The 17,357-nt window shown below is 44.5% G+C and overlaps 1 protein-coding gene across 1 annotated transcript in view; it reads right to left on the bottom strand.

The window, feature by feature from the left end:
• Positions 1–17,357, bottom strand: part of LOC132835881 (adhesion G protein-coupled receptor L1-like) — a 399,302-nt gene that overhangs the window by 113,855 nt on the left and 268,090 nt on the right. The gene's annotated exons all lie outside the window — the stretch shown is intronic.

Below are 17,357 nucleotides of genomic sequence, written 5' to 3'. Positions count from 1 at the left end.
CTGCGACTATTGATGATACAAATATTTCAATAAGGGTCCCAGCAATCACTTCACTAGCTTCCCATAGACTTCAAAGTTACACTTGGTCATGGTGGCACAGTGACTCAGTGGTGAGCACTGCTGCCTCACAGCGCCAGGGACCCAGATTCAATTCCACCCTTGGGCGACTGTCTGTGTGGAGTTTACATCCCTGTGTCTGCGTGGATTTCCTCCCACAATCCAAAGATGTGCAGGTCAGGTGAATTAGCCATGCTAAGTTGCCCATAGTGTCAGGGATGAATATAGGGTAGGGGAATGGCTCTGGGTGAGTTGCTCTTCGGAGGGTCGGTTGGACTTGTTGGGCCGAAGGGCCTGTTTCCATACTGTAGGTAATCTAGTCTAATCCTGGGAATTTATCCACCTTTATACATTTTAAGCTGTCCAGCATCTCCTCGTCTGTAACATGGACATTTTTCAAGATGAGGTTATTTCATTACCCACATTTGTTTTCTTCCATATCCTACTTCACAGTAAACACTGATGCAAAATACTCGTATAGTACCTCCTCCATCTCCTGCAGTTCCACACATAGGTGGCCTTGCTGATCTTTTAGGGGCCCTATTGTCTCCCGAGTTACCCGTTTGTCCTTAATGTAGTTGTAGAATCCCTTTGGATTCTCCTTAACCCTATTTGCCAAAGCTATCTCATGTTTCCTTTTTGCCCTCCTGGTTTCCCTCTTAAGTATACTCCTATTTCACCAGCTTCCCACAGAATTCGATGTTACATCTGATCAGGACACAAATAGAACAGAGTGTATGGAAAGGGTTAGCAATCAAACTTCAAGCACACTGGACAAACGAATGACAAGGAAAAGAGGGATGATTAATACAGGACTGAAGGTGTTATATCTAAAGGCACGCAGTATAAGGAATAAGGAGCTTATGGTTTAGATCGAAATTGGCAGATATGATGTAGTGGGCATCACAGAAACATGACTGCAAGGGGATTAGGATTAGGAGCTGAATATTCATGGATATACATTCTATTGAAAAGATTGGTAGGTGGGCATAGCAGGTGGGGTTGCCTTATTAGAAAGAAATGAAATTAAATCAATAGTAAGAAATGAAGTAGGATCAGATGGCGTAGAAACTGTTTGGGTAGAATTGAGGAACCACAAAGGTAAAAAGCCATAGTTGGAGTTTTTTACAGGTCTCCAAACAATAGTCAGGAGCTGGGGTGCAAGATACATCAGGAGATAGAAAAGATGTTTTTAGGAACAACAACGTTACAGTGATCATGGGGGATTTCAATATGCAGGTGGACTGGGAAAATCAGGTTGGTGGTGGTTTCCAAGGAATAGAACTTGTTGAATGTCTATGAGATGGCTTTTTGGATCAGCTTGTTGTGGAACCCACGAGGGAACAGGCAAAACTGGACTCAGTGAGGCAGACTTGATAAGGGAGCTTAAGGTGAAGGAACCCTTAGGAGGCAGTTACCATAATATGATTAAATTTACGCTGCAATTTGAAAGGGAGGAGGTAGAATCAGATGTAATGGTATTATAGCTGAATAAACGCAGCCACAGAGACATGAAGGAGGAGCTGGGTAGAATTGATTGGGAGAGGAGCCGAGCAGGAAAGACAGTGGAACAGCAATGGCAGGAGTTTCTGTGAGTAATTCGGGAGACACAGCAGAGCTTCATCCCGAGAGAAAAGAAGCATGGTACAGGGAGGATGAGGCAACCATGGCTGATGAGGGAAGTCAGGGTCAGCATAAAAGCAAAAGAGAAAGCATATAATGTGGCGAAGGACGGTGGGAAACCAGGGGATTGTGAAGCTTACAAAAACCAACAGAGAGCAACAAAAAAAGAAGGAGGGAGAAAATTAAATATCTCCTAGTAAGCTAGCCAGTAACATAAAGGAAGTCTGTAAGAGTTTCTTTCGATATATAAAGGGCAAAAGAGAGGCAAAAATGGACATTGGGCCACTGAAAAATGACATTGGAGAGATAGTAGTGGGGACAAGGAAATGGTTGAGGAACTGAATAATTACTTTAAGTCAGTCTTCACAGTGGAATACATGAGTAATATCCTAAAAATTCAATAGTGAGGGGGCTGAGCTGAGTATGATGGCCATCATCAAGGAAAAGGTGCTAGAAAAACTGAATCGCCTGAAGGTGGATAAATCACCTGGACGAGATGGATTACACCCTAGAGTTCTAAGGGAGGTAGCTCAAGAGATAATGGGGGCATTAGTGGTGATCTTTCAGGAATTGCTAGAATCAGGGAGGACTGGAAAATTGCTAACACGACACCCCTGTTCTAAAAAGGGAATCAGGCAAAAGACAGAAAATTACAGACTGATTAGCCAACCTTGGAGATGGTTAAGATCCTAGAATCCATTCTGAGGGATGAGATTTCTGAATACTTGGAAGTGTATGGTAAAATAGGATAAAGTCAGCATGGCTTCATCAAAGGGAGGTCATGCCTGAAAAATCTACTAGAATTCTTCGAGGAAAAACGAGCAGGTTAGACCAAGGAGAGCCGGTGAATGTTATCTACCCGGACTTCAAGAAGGCCTTTAACAAGGTGCTGCACAGGAGGCTACTGAGTAAGATAAGGGCCCATTTTGTTAGAAGCAAGGTGCTAGCATGGATGCTATGCTTGCTGCTTGCTGTCAAAAGGTAGAGAGTAGAGATAAAAGGGTCTGTCTCAGGATGGCAGCCAAGTAGTGTTCTGCAAGGCTAAGTGTTGGGACCACAGAGGACACTCCGGCTAACTTTGCAGAGTTTGCAAAGATGGGTCGAGGGCCAAGTAACATTGAGCAGGCTAGGAGGCTGTAGAAGGATTTGGGCAGGTTCGGAGGGTGGGCAAAGAAGTGGCAGATGGAGTACATCATGGGAAATTGTGAGGTCATGCACTTTGGTCGGAAGAATAGAGGCTGGGACTATTTTCTAAATAGGGAGAAAATTCAGAAGTCTGAAGTGCAAAGGGACTTGGGAGTTCTAGTCCAGGATTCTCTCAAGGTAAACTTGCATGTTGAGTCAGTAGTTAGGAAGGCAAATGCAATGAAGGCATTTATTTTGAAAGGACTTGAATATAAAAGCAGGGATGTACTTTTGAGGTTTTATAAGGCTGTGGTCAGGTCATATTTGGTGTATTGTGTGCAGTTTTAGGCCCCATAGCTCAGGAAGGATGTATTGGCCCTGGAGCGTGTTCAGAGGAGGTTCATGAGAGTGGTTCCAGGAATGAAAAGCTTAACATATGAGGAACGGTTGAGGACTCTGGATCTGTACTCGATGGATCTTATTGAAACTTACTGAATACTAAATGGCCTGGACAGAGTGGATGTTGGGAAGATACTTCCTTTGATCGGAGAGATTAGATCTGAGGGCACAGCCTTAGAGTAAAGGGAAGACCTTTTCGAACGTAAATAAGGAGAATCTTCTTCAGCCAGAGAGTGGTAAATATATGGAATTCATTAGCACTAAAGGACCGGTAATTGAGTTTATTTAAGATTGAGATAGAGAAATTCTTAGTATCAAGGGAATCAAGGGTTACAGGGAGAAAGCGTAGAAACTCATCAGCCATGATAGAATGGCGGAGCAGACTCTATAGGCTGAATGGCCTAATTTCTGCTTCTATGTCTTATGGTCTTACTTCCTTTATACTTCTCGATCCTTGCTATATATACCTAACACATGCCTCCTTTACGCCGGTGTACATTTAAAAAAATCCACCCTTAATATTGGGATTGGTCTTTCTTTGTTCATTCATGGGATGAGGGTATTGCTGCTCTGGCCACCATTCATTGCCTGTCCCTAATGGTCCAGATGACAGGTGAGAGTCAACCACATTGCTGTGGGTTTGGAGTCACCTTTAGGCCTGACCAAGTTAGGACATTACAGTGCAGTACAGGCCCTTCAGCCCTCGATGTTGCGCCGACCTGTGAAACTAATCTGAAGCCCATCCATCCATCCAATGAACATTTTAACACCTTAAAGTTGGCGAGTCTACACCTGTTGCAGGCAGTGCATTCCATGTCCCTACTACTCCCTGAGTAAAACAAAACTACCTCGGACCTCTATCTACCTCTACCCCTATGTCTATCACCCCTCAATTTAAAACTATGACCCCTCATGCTAGCCATCACCATCTGAGGAAAAATGTTCCACTGTCCACCCGAGCTAACCCTCTAATTATCTTATATGTCTCAATTCAGTCACCTCTCAACCTTCTTCTCTCGAACAAAACCAGCCTCAAGTCCCTCAGCCTTTCCTCATAAGGCCTTCCCTCCATACCAGGCAACATCCTAGTAAATCTCTTCTGAACCCTTTCCAAAGCTTCCACATCCTTCCTGTCATGCAGTGACCAGAACTGCACGCAATACTCCAAGTTCGGCTGCACCAGAGTTTTATACAGCTGCAGCATGACCTCGTGGATATGAAACTCAATCCCTCTACCAATAAAAACTAACACAGTTAGTTCTTAACAATGCCTTCTTAACAATCCTATCAACCTGGGTGGCAACTTTCAGGGATCTACGTACATGCACACCAAGATCTCTTCACTCATCTATACTACCAAGAATCTTACCTTTATTCCTGCTGCTCCTTTCAAAGTGAATCACCTCACACTTTTCTGCACTAAACTCCATTTGCCACCTCTCTGCTGCTTATCTATGTCCCTCCGTAACCTGGAACATCTTTCAGCACTATACACAACTCCACCGACCTTAGTGTCATCTGCAAATTTACTAACCCATCCTTCTATGCAAAATGACAATAGCAGTGGACCCAAAAGAGATCCTTGCAGTACACCACTAATAATTGAACTCCAAGAAGAACATTTCCCATCAACCACCATCCTCTGTCTTCTTTCAGTTAGCCAATTTGTTATCCAAACCGCTAAATCACCCTCAATCCCATGCCTTCGTATTTTGTGCCTACCGTGGGAAACCTTATCAACACTTTACTGAAATCTATATACACCACATCAACCACTTAATCTTCCTCCATCTGTTTGGTCACCTTCTCAAATAACTCAATAAGGTTTGTGAGACATGACCTACCCTTCACAAAATTGTGTTGACTATCCCTAATCAATTCCTCACTGGATGATTATAAATACAGTCTTCTGTAGACAATGACAACATAAAGATGAAAGCTAAAGGCTCTGCAATCTCCTCCCCAGCTTCGCAGAGAATCCTGGGATAAATCCCATCTGGTCCAGGGGACATACCTATTTTCACACCTTCCAGAATTGCTAACACCTCCTCCTTGTGAACCTCAATCTGGTCTAGTCTAAAAGCCTGTATCTCAGTATTCTCCTGGACAACCTTGTCTGTTTTCATTGTGAATACTAATGAAAAATATTCATTTACTGCTTCCCCTATCTCCTCGGACTTCACACGCAACTTCCCACTGCTATCCTTGATTGGCCCTCATCTTTATCTTATCATTCTTTTACTACTGATATATCTATAGAAAGCTTTCCGGTTTTCCTTGATCCTACCTGTAACTTTCCTAAAGGATAGTAATGAATCAGATGGATTTTTCTGACAACCAACAATGGTTCCATGGTCAGAATTAGACTCTTAATTCCAGATTTTTTTGGAATTGAATTCAAGTTCCATCATTTGCCATGATTCAAAACTGGCTTCTCAGAACATTACCAGGGTCTCTGTACTGATTGTGTAGAACAGAATAGAATAGAATCCCTACAATGTGGAAATAGGCCAATAAATCTATACTGACCATTTGAAGATCATCCCAGCCAGACCCCTCCCCCACCTTATCCCTGTAACCCTGCATTTCTCATGGCTAACCTACCCAACCCTGAACACTATGGACAATTTAACATGGACAATCCACCTAACTTGCACATCTTTGGACTAGCAATAGTACCACATGACTCTCACCTCCCCTATTATAATTACCCGATTATTTCTGTAGAGCCAATGAATTGGCTACAAATCTAATTCTCAATTGCCACATGATTGTTAGGATGCCTATCATAGTCACGCTATTAGGAGTGTGTCATTAAATACACACTATTAGGAATGTCATTAGTCATGAGACAGACAGATTTTTAAGCAGGAACCCAAAGGTTAAAGGGAGAAGGCAGAAGATGGAGTTGAGATTATCAGATCAGCTATAATCTCATTGAATGGCAGAATTCACTCGATGAACTGAATGGCCTACTTCTGCTTCAGTGTCTTGAGGCTAGATGAAATCTGAGACCTTTGGATCCTCAGGTCACATACTATGATGCAGTAAAGATAACATGACCATGTTTCTTAAACTAATACAGATAGAGAGCTGCAACAGAACAGTGGTGTCATCACTGGATTTGTCACGGTGGTACAGACTAATGCTGTTGATATGGGACCAAATCCTACCACAGCAGTTGGTGGAGTTTAAATTAATAAATCTGAAATTGAAAACTAGTCTTCATAATGGTGACCACTGAATTTCATTAGAGGTAATCTAAATCACTAACAGTATAATCACTGTAGTATGAAAGTATTTTGGAGCTAATGAAATCCTGCTGGAGTACTGGAATGTAAGAACAGGATAATACATTGAACTAGGCATTAGAAACAAGACCAAGCCCAGCCTTGTCAGCACCAGTCCACCATTTAGATTAGATTAGATTACTTACAGTGTGGAAATAGGCCCTTCGGCCCAACCAGTCCACACTGACCCGCCGAAGTCCAACCCACCCAGACCCATTCCCCTACATTTATCCCTACCCCTAACACCACAGGCAATTTAGCATGGCCAATTCACCTAACCTGCACATTTTTGGACTGTGGGAGGAAGCCGGAGTACCCGGAGGAAACCCACGCAGACATGGGGAGAATGTGCAAACTCCACACAGTCAGTCGCCTGAGGCAAGAATTGAGCCTGGGTCTCTGGCGCTGAGAGGCAGCAGTGCTAACCGCTGTGCCACCGCACCACCCAAAAGTTCAACAATAATCAAATGCTAGCATCCAAGTTCAGTGGTTAATAGGGAAGGCTGGAGTATAATACTGGGGAAGTTTGACAAAACTACACAAGGTGTTCGTTAGACCTCAGTTGGAATACTGTGAACAGTTTTGGGTCCTTATCTAAGGAAAGATATACTGGCATTGAAAGAAGTCCAGAGAATGTTCTGAGGGACTATTTTATGAACACAGATTGAGTGGTTGGGCCTATTCTCATTGGAATTTGAAAGAATGTGAGGTGACCTTATTGAAACATACAGGATTCATAAAAGACTTGACAGGATAGATACAGAAAAATTGTTTCCCCTTGTGGATAAGTATAGGACCAGAGTGCATCATCTCAAAATAAGGCGTCACCAATTTAAGACAGAGATATAGAGGAGTTTCTTTACTTAGAGAATAGTAAATCTGTGGAGTGTTTTACTGCAGAGGGTTGTTGAGGCTGAATCATTAAGTATATTCAAGGCTGAGACAGACTTTTATGACAGATTGCAGAATTTGATCTTAAAGTGAACAAACTGTCACGTCTGCATAGCTGTCTCCAAAGACTTGCAGAACCTTCAGAGCTTCTCCACCATTTACAAAGCTTAAATTCAGGAATCTGTCGCATTACTTTTGCAGTGTCTAGGAATGGCAACAAATGCATATCTCAAGAGCAAATGGACGATAAAATATCAGTTTCAGAGTTATTTAATTTTCTGGCAATGAGCAGGTGGTACTTAGCAGAATGGTTGCCTGAATGATGTTTGATTGCTCTGTGGATAATCCATTCTTTTTAAGCCTTTGCCTCCTTCACAATGCAGCTGGACCTTGGGAAATATATTTGAGTTTCTTATTGTTCGTTGTATGAGCTGACCTTTCCAAACGTCAGTCACATTGTGGGCAGCCAAATCTATATCAGTATCAATCGTGGTTGCTGGAGAATAGGATTACCTTCCCATTCCCCCTGCTGCTCAACTATCTCAAAGCCAGCTTCTACTCTTTGATTCTGGGCTCATGTAGCTTGCTTTCTCTGCACTTCAGATCAATGTTGGCTTAGAGCTTTGCAGTGAGCTCACATTAGCATTTGACGAGGTAAGGTGCAGCAAATCTATTGCTGTGTTTTATCCTTGTCTGTGTTTTATCATTACCACTAAGCTTGACCAATCCAACGCTAGTTCTCCTCCACTCTAAATTGGAGGTCATCCAGAATACTGTCGCCTTAACTCACAACAGGCCCCATCTTCCTACAACTGCTGTGTTCACTAATCCTCACTGACTCTCAGTGCTGAAATCTCAACACCAAAGAGCCCACCTTCACTTTCAAAATCCTACATTGTCTTCGTATCTTTTGTAACCTCCTCTTGCTCCTACATCCTGCTGTATCTCTGTTTCTACTACCCGACTCTACACCCCTTCTGATCTCTCTAAACTCCTCCATCCTCTACACCCGTCTCTATCTCTGTAACCTCCTCCAGCTCCTACACTCCTGTCTCTGTAATGTTCTCAAGACTCTGCAACCCTCTGTCTTTATGTAACCTCCTTCAGCCCCTACACTCCTTTGTCTCTGTAACTTCATGCAGACACTGCATCCCTCCCTAGCTCTGTATCCTCCTCCCTATACCCCTCTCTATCTCTGTAACCTCCTCCAGACCTACATCCATCTCATTTCACTGTAACCCTCCCCAGATCCTGTACCATTTCCTATCTTTGTATTCTCCTCCAGCCCCTACACCCCACCCTATCTCCGTATTCTCCTCCAGCCCCTACACACTTCCCTGTTTCTGTAACCTCCTCCAGTTCCTACACTCCTCCCTATCTCTGTAACCTCCTCCAGTCCCTACACCCGTCCCGATCTCTGTAACCTCCTCCAGACTCTATACCCCTCCCTGTCTTTGTCACCGCATGCAGTCCCTATACCCTCCAATCTCTGTAACCTCCTGCAGTCCCCACGTCTTTCCCTATCTCTGTACCTCCTCCAGCCTCTACACCCATCCCTGTCTCTGTCACCTCCTGCAGTACCAATACCCTTCCCTATCTCTGTAGCCTCCTCCAGCCGCTACACCCCTCCCTATCTCTGTAACTTCCTCCAGCCCCTACACCCCTCACTCTCTCTGTAACTTCCTCCAGCCCCTACACCCCTCACTCTCTCTGTAACCTCCTCCAGACTCTATACCCCTCCCTGTCTTTGTCACCGCATGCAGTCCCTATACCCTCCAATTTCTGTAACCTCCTGCAGTCCCCACGTCTTTCCCTATCTCTGTACCTCCTCCAGCCTCTACACCCATCCCTGTCTCTGTCACCTCCTGCAGTACCAATACCCTTCCCTATCTCTGTAGCCTCCTCCAGCCACTACACCCCTCCCTATCTCTGTAACTTCCTCCAGCCCCTACACCCCTCACTCTCTCTGTAACCTCCTCCAACCCCTACACCCCTTCCTATCTCTGTAACCTCCTCCAGCCTCTATAGCCCTCCCTGTCTTTGTCACCGCATGCAGTCCCTATACCCTCCCAAATCTCTGTAACCTCCTGCAGTACCTACATCCTTCCCTATCTCTGACCCTCCTCCAGCCTCTACACCCGACCCTGTCTCTGTCACCTTCTGCAGTACTAATACCCTTCCCTATCTCTGTAGCCTCCTCCGGCCCCTACATCCCTCTCTATCTCCGTAACCTCCTTCAGCCTCCAAACCCTATCTCTGTAACCTCCTCCAGTCCCCACAACCCTCCCTATCTCTGTAATGTCCTCCAGCCTCTACACCCCTCCCTCTCTCTGTAACCTCCTCCAGTCCCTACACCCTTCCCTCTGTCTGTAACCCCCCCCAGCCCCACAAATCACTGTGACCTCTGCACCGCTCCAATTCTGGCCTCTGAAAAATAACTGATTTTAATTGCCCTGCCTTTATAGTCTTGAGTTCTCCCTTCCCACTCCTCCTTGTCTACCATGCTCTCCCCTTTTAAGGCAATTCTAAAAACTTCTCTAACCAGGTGCATCTGAGCCAATAACTCCTTATATGGTTTAGAACATAGAACATAGAACAATACAGCACAGAACAGGCCCTTCGGCCCACGAGGTTGTGCCGAACATCTATCCTAGATTAAGCACCCATCCATGTACCTATCCAATTGCCGCTTAAAGGTCGCCAATGATTCTGACTCTACCACAGGCAGCGCATTCCATGCCCCCACCACTCTCTGGGTAAAGAACCCACCCCTGACATCTCCCCTATACCCTCCACCTTAAATTTATGTCCCCTTGTAACACTCTGTTGTACCCGGGGAAAAAGTTTCTGACTGTCTACTCTATCTATTCCTCTGATCATCTTATAAACCTCTATCAAGTCACCCCTCATCCTTCGCCCAACGAGAAAAGGCCGAGAACTCTCAGCTTATCCTCGTACGACCTATTCTCCATTCCAGGCAACATCCTGGTAAATCTTCTCTGCACACTCTCCAAAGCTTCCACATCTTTCCTAAAGTGAGGCGACCAGAACTGCACACAGTACTCCAAATGTGGCCTAACCAAAGTCCTGTACAGCTGCAACATCACTTCACGACTCTTGAATTCAATCCCTCTGCTAATGAACGCTAATAGGCCTTCTTACAAACTCTATCCACCTAAGTGGCAACTTTCAAAGATCTATGTACATAGACCCCAAGATCCCTCTGTTCCTCCACCTGACTAAGAACCCTACCGTTAACCCTGTATTCCGCATTCTTATCTGTTCTTCCAAAATGGACAACCTCATACTTGGCAGGGTTGAACTCCATCTGCCACTCCTCAGCCCAGCTCTGCATCATATCTAAGTCCCTTTGCAGCCGACAACAGCCCTCCTCACTGTCCACAACTCCACCAATCTTCGTATCATCTGCAAATTTACTGACCCATCCTTCGACTCCCTCATCTAAGTCATTAATAAAAATTACAAACAGCAGAGGACCCAGAACTGGTCCCTGCGGAACTCCATTTGTAACTGGGCTCCAGGCTGAATATTTACCATCTACCACCACTCTCTGACTTTGACCGGTTAGCCAGTTTTCTAGCCAATTGGCCAAATTTCCCTCTATCCCATGCCTCCTGACTTTCCGCATAAGCCTACCATGGGGAACCTTATCAAATGCCTTACTAAAATCCATGTACACTACATCCACTGTTCTACCCTCATCCACATGCTTGGTCACCTCCTCAAAGAATTCAATAAGACTTGTAAGGCAAGACCTACCCTTCACAAATCCATGCTGGCTGTCCCTAATCAAGCAGTGCCTTTCCAGATACTCATAAATCCTATCCCTCAGTACCCTTTCCATTACTTTGCCTACCACAGAAGTAAGACTAACTGGCCTGTAATTCCCGGGGTTATCCCTATTCCCTTTTTTGAACAGGGGCACAACATTCGCTACTCTCCAGTCCCCTGGTACCACCCCCATTGACAGTGAAGACGAAAAGATCATTGCCAACGGTACTACAATTTCCTCTCTTGCTTCCCACATAATCCTAGGATATATCCCGTCAAGCCCAGGGGGCTTGTCTATCCTCAAGTTGTTCAAAATGTTCAACACATCTTCCTTCCTAACAAGCTTACCAGTTCGTTTCACACTCTCCTCTTCAACAATACGGTCCCTCTCGTTCGTAAATACTGAAGAAAAGTACTTGTTCAAGACCTCTCCTATCTCTTCCGACTCAATACACAATCTCCCACTACTGTCCTTGATCAGACCTACCCTCGTTCTCGTCATTCTCATGTTTCTCACATACGCATAAAATGCCTTGGGGTTATCCTTGATCCTATCCGCCAAGGATTTTTCATGCCCTCTCTTAGCTCTCCTAATCCCTTTCTTCAGGTCCCTTCTGGCTATCCTGTATCCCTCCACTGCCCTGTCTGAACCCTGTTTCCTCAACCTTATGTAAGCCTCCTTCTTCCTCTTTACTAGACATTCAACCTCCCTCGTCAACCAAGGCTCCCTACCACGACCATTTCTTTCCTGCCTGATAGGTACATACATATCAAGGACACGTCGCATCTGCTCCTTGAAAAAGTTCCACATTTCCACCACATCCTTCCCTGACAGCCTATGCTCCCAACTTATGCTCCTCAAATCCTGTCTTACAGCATCGTAATTTCCCTTCCCCCAATTGTAAAATCTACCCTGTTGTGCGCACCTATCTCTCTCCATAACCAAGGTGAAAGTCACAGAATTGTAGTCACCATCACCAAAATGTTCACCCACTAACAAGCCCATCACTTGTCCCGGTTCATTACCGAATACCAAATCCAATATGGCCTCCCCTCTGGTTGGACAATCTACATACTGAGTTAGAAAAGCTTCCTGGACACACTGCACAAACATTGCCCCATCCAATCTATTGATCTAAACAGCTTCCAATCAATATTTGGGAAGTTGAAGTCGCCCATGACTACGACCTTGTGGCTTCTGCACCTTTCCAAAATCTGTTTCCCAATCTGTTTCTCCACATCTCTGCTGCTATTGGGGGGCCTATAGTAAACACCCAACAAGGTGACTGCACCTTTCCTATTTCTGACTTCAGCCCATACTACCTCCAAAGGCAGATCCCCCTCAAACATCCTTTCTGCAGCCGTTATATCATTCCTAATTAGCAATGCCACCCCCCCCCCTCCTTTTTTACCTCCCTCCCTAATCTTACTGAAACATCTGTAACCAGGAACCTCCAACAACCATTCCTGTCCCTCAACTATCCACGTTTCCGTGATGGCCACAACATCGTAGTCCCAGGTACCGATCCACGCCTTAAGTTCACCCACCTTATTTCTGATACTCCTTGCGTTGAAGTATACGCACTTGAGCCCATCTCTGTGTCCGCAAGTATTCCCTGTCATTGCTACCTTCTCCACAGCCTCCCTACATTCTTGGACATCCTGACAAACAGCTAGCTTACTTGCTGGACTACAAGTCCGGATTCCATCCCCCAGCCAAATTAGTTTAAACCCACCCGAAGAGTGCTAGCAAACCTACCCCCCAGGATATTGGTGCCCTTCTGGTTCAGGTGCAACCCGTCCTGTTTGTACAGGTCCCACCTTCCCCAGAATGCAGTCCAATTGTCCAAATACCTGAAGCCCTCCCTCCTACACCATCCTTGCAGCCACGTGTTCAACTGCACTCTCTCCCTATTCCTTGCCTCACTGTCACGTGGCACCGGCAACAACCCAGAGATGACGACTCTGTCTGTCCTAGCTTTTAACTTCCAGCCTAACTCCCTGAGCTCTTGAATGACCTCCCCACCCCTCTTCCTACCTATGTCGTTGGTGCCAATGTGTACCACGACTTCTGGCTGCACACCCTCCCCCTTAAGGATTCAGAACACATGGTCCGAGACGTCTCGGACCCTGGCACCCGGGAGGCAACAAACCATCCGAGAGTTTGGTTTCATATTTTTATTTTATGATACTCCTGTGAAACACCTTGGGTCATTTCATTGTGGTAAAGGTGCCATATAATGATTAAGTTGTTATTGTCGACCTAATTCACTTTCTGCTGTCCTGGCCATCTTGCAGTGAGTCTGCAGTTCTGTTGCAATTGCTATCGAATCTTTCACATCCACCTGACAGAGCAGGGAGGGACTTTCTCATTTGAATGACAGCTTCTCTGGCTGTGTGGCACATCCTCAGTGTATCAGCCTGCATTATGGGCTCATGAATCTGTACTGAACCCATCAAACCTGAAGGTGAGAGTACAGCGGCTCCACAGGCTGGTTTAGATTTGGGCCCCCTTATCACTTCTAGGTAGCGGGAGATGTATGCAGAGTCAGGGTGAAGCATGTGATTCTTACCCAGTATTAGGGCAACAGAGGGTCAGGAATGGGCTGAATGAACAAGTTCAGTCATAGATTCCCTATGGTGTTTTAAAAACAATTCTTTGTTGTATTGCTGGGAGGACTGGCATTTACTGCCCATCCCTAATTTCTCCTTGAATTGTGTGATTCATGAAGTCACTCAGAGGGCAATTAAGTGTGATACCCATTGCAGTTGGTCTGGAGTTACATGTCGGCCAGACCAGATAAGGACAGCAGTTTCCTCCCCTAAATGGCATGAGTGAACCAGATTGGTTTTTACAACAATCAGTAATAGTTTCATGGTCATCATAGCTTTCAGTTCCAGATGTATTCATTGAAATTACATTTCACTGTTTGACATGGGGTGGATTTTGGACCCATGTCAGCAAAACATTCACTCAGGTCTTTGGATTGCTCAGCATCACTGCTACATCACCTCCTCCTCCTCTGTTCTTCTGCTCAAGCTCTAAATACTCCAATTCAGTCTGTGCGGAGTTTGCACATTCTCGCTGTGTCTGCATGGGTTTCCTTTGGGTGCTCCAATTTTGTCCCACAATCCAAAGATGTGCAGGTCAGGTGAATTGGGCATGCTAAATTGCCCATAGTGTTAGATGCATTAGTTAGAGGGAAATGGGTCTGGGTGGGTTACACTGGGTCGGTGTGGACTGGCTGGGCCGAAGGGCCTGTTTCCACACTGTAAGGATTCTGTAAAAGGGGCAGAGGTTTTGAATGAGCTGACTGATCCATGTATAAGCAGACCAGAGCTCCAGTTCTCATTTTGGATGTATGTAATGCTCTGCTGGTGCACTGTTCAGGGTGTAATAACAATGTGCGGATTCAGTCTGCAATATGTAAGTGTTACTTCACAGCACGCAAAACAACACCTCATTGTTTCACTATCGATACAGTAAAACCCGACTGATATCACTACAACACCTCTGCAGGTACACTAGCTGAACTATTAAACGAAAAGCCTGACTGTTAACGACACGTTAATTATATTGCTGAACTGCACAGATGAAGAGAATTGTTTACTTAAGTACTTAAATGGTGTAGTCGAAGTGTCCCTACCAGCAGGCTTGGCTTCAAGTCCCACCTACTCCCATGGCCATAGAGGCCTACAGTGCAAGAAAAGGCCCTGCAGCTCAACATTTCTGTGCTGGGCAAAAACAAGCATGTTTCATAGCAGCTTTTGTGGTGCAGTGATAGTGTCTCTACTCTGAGCTAGGAGAACCAGGCTTAAGTACCACTGCTCCAAAGGTATGTCATAATATTTCTGAACAGGTTGATTAAAAGATATATGAGAGTACATTTTAGGGCTCTATCTCTGGACTTGAAGGTCTGGGTTCAAGCCCATCCTGCTCCAGAAGTGTATTGTAACATTGCTGAACAAAAAAGGGAAAGACAGGCTTTAGGAAGATTCTACTAAACTGTTCACATTACTAAACACACAACAGGAAGCCAGTATGCTGGACACACAATGGTGTCAAACCAACAAATGCAAGTTGAAATCATTTGATACCAATGAAAGGAAAAAGGCTGAGAGCCATTTAAAGAGAAATTGCTGGGGTACTAGATTGATGGTAGGAGGGAGGCAAGACATGTGCAATGCCATTATCTGGAAAGTACTCGTGTAATTTCATATTTCTCAAACCAGTTTGGAATTGGAGACCCATGAGTTGGTAAATGTGAGTTCAAATTATATGATCCGTTTGGTTCAATGATACCCTTCACAAAAGGAAATTGGTCCTCTTTAGACAGTATTTTTACATGTTCACAGGGTGTAGGTGTTGCTGGCTAGACCTAATTTATTGCCCATCCCTAATTGCTCTTGGGACGGTGGTAATGAGCCTTGAACTGCTGCAGTCTTTGGAATTTTCTTCTGTATTCAGCAAGAAGGCAGGTTTGGCCCATTGCCATGAGATCACCTCCATGGTTTAGGCAAGGTGGCACATCATGAATCCACTCCAGTTGGAATGGGGATTGAGCGTGTGCTTTTTAATCTGATTGACTAGAGAAATCTAATCAACTGAGAAATCTGTCCCATCTTATAGTGATTGTAACAAGGTCAGCTAGGTGAACCTCATAGAATGTGAGGTCCCTGATTGCGGCTGTTAATCTGGTCCAATCAGGGAGCCCTAGCCGACAGATATAAACAGGAGTGTCAGAGGTTCTGTTCACTCTGAGACTGGCTCTGAGAGAGTTCAATCAATGTCAAGTGTGCAAATAAAGGGTGACTTGGTGACAGATACTAGCCTCTGTGCAGCTAATTCAGTGGCGACGAGACAAAAGCACACTCTTGAAGAAATTTGCTTGCAACAGTTGTTTCTGCGTTGGGCTGAACATTTCTGGCATCATGCTTTGGGAAATTTGACTTGTTCGATCTGCTGTCAAGGACTGGGCCCAGTATGTGGAACGAATGTGTTATTTTTTTCAGGGCAAAAGACATTGGGTCAATAAACAAAGAAATAAGTGATGCATGTAGAAATGGTATGGTGATTATCATGGGGGATTTTAATCCACATATTGATTGGTTAAACCAAGTCAGTCAAGGCAGCCTTGAGGAGTTCATAAAATGTATTTGTGATAGTTTCCTCGAGCAGTATGTAATGGAATCCACGAGGGAGCACGCTATCCTAGATCTGATCCTGTGTAATGAGACAGGAATAATTGATGATCTCATAGTTAGGGATCTTCTTGGAAGGAGCAATCACAGTATGGTTGAATTTAAAATACAGATGAAGTGTGAGAAGGTAAAATCTAATATTGGAGTCCTGCGCTTAAACAAAGAAGACTGCAATGGGATGAGGGAGGAGTTGGCTAAGGTAGACTGGGAGCAAACACCAAATGATGGGACAATTGAGGAACTGCAGAGACTTTCAAAGTGATTTTTCACAGATTGAAAGCAAATGCAACAAAGTGACAAAAATTAGTAGGAATCGAGAGGACTGGAAAATTTTTAAAGGTCAACAGAAAGCCAGGAAAAAATATGTATAAAAAATGGTAAGATGGAAACTAGTTCAGAATATAAAAATATATAGAAGTTTCTACAAATATCTGAAACGAAAGAGTTGTGAAAGTAGACACTGGTCTCTTAGAGGATGAGAAGCAGGATTTAATAATGGGAAACGAGGAAATAGTTGAGGCGTTGAACAGGTATTTTACATCAGTCTTTGTAGTGGATCACACAAATAACATACCAATAATTGATAACAAGGAATCTATGGCACCTGAGGACCTAGAAACTAAGAGGTAGTGTTGGGCAATCTAATGGGGCTAAAGGTAGATAAGACTCCCGACCCTGACTGAATGTATCTCAGAGTTCTAAAAGAGATGGCAGGGAAAATAGCAGATGCACTTGTGCTAATTTACCAAAATTCAGTGAATTCTGGGGCAGTTCCGGCAGAATGCAAAATGGCGAATGTGATGCCACTATTTAAGAAAGAAGGTAGACAAAAGGTGAGTAACTATAGGCCCGTCAGCTTAACTTCTGTAGTGGGGAAAATGCTTGAATCTATAATCAAAAAAGAAATAGTGACACATTTGGATAGAACTTGTCCCATCGGGCAGACACAGCATGGGTTCATGAAAAGCAGGTCATGTT

The sequence above is a fragment of the Hemiscyllium ocellatum genome, chromosome 45, assembly GCF_020745735.1.
Source record: "Hemiscyllium ocellatum isolate sHemOce1 chromosome 45, sHemOce1.pat.X.cur, whole genome shotgun sequence".
NCBI lineage: Eukaryota > Metazoa > Chordata > Chondrichthyes > Orectolobiformes > Hemiscylliidae > Hemiscyllium > Hemiscyllium ocellatum.
Note: the sequence above shows the minus strand (reverse complement) of the source record. Positions and strands in the feature narration are given on the sequence as shown.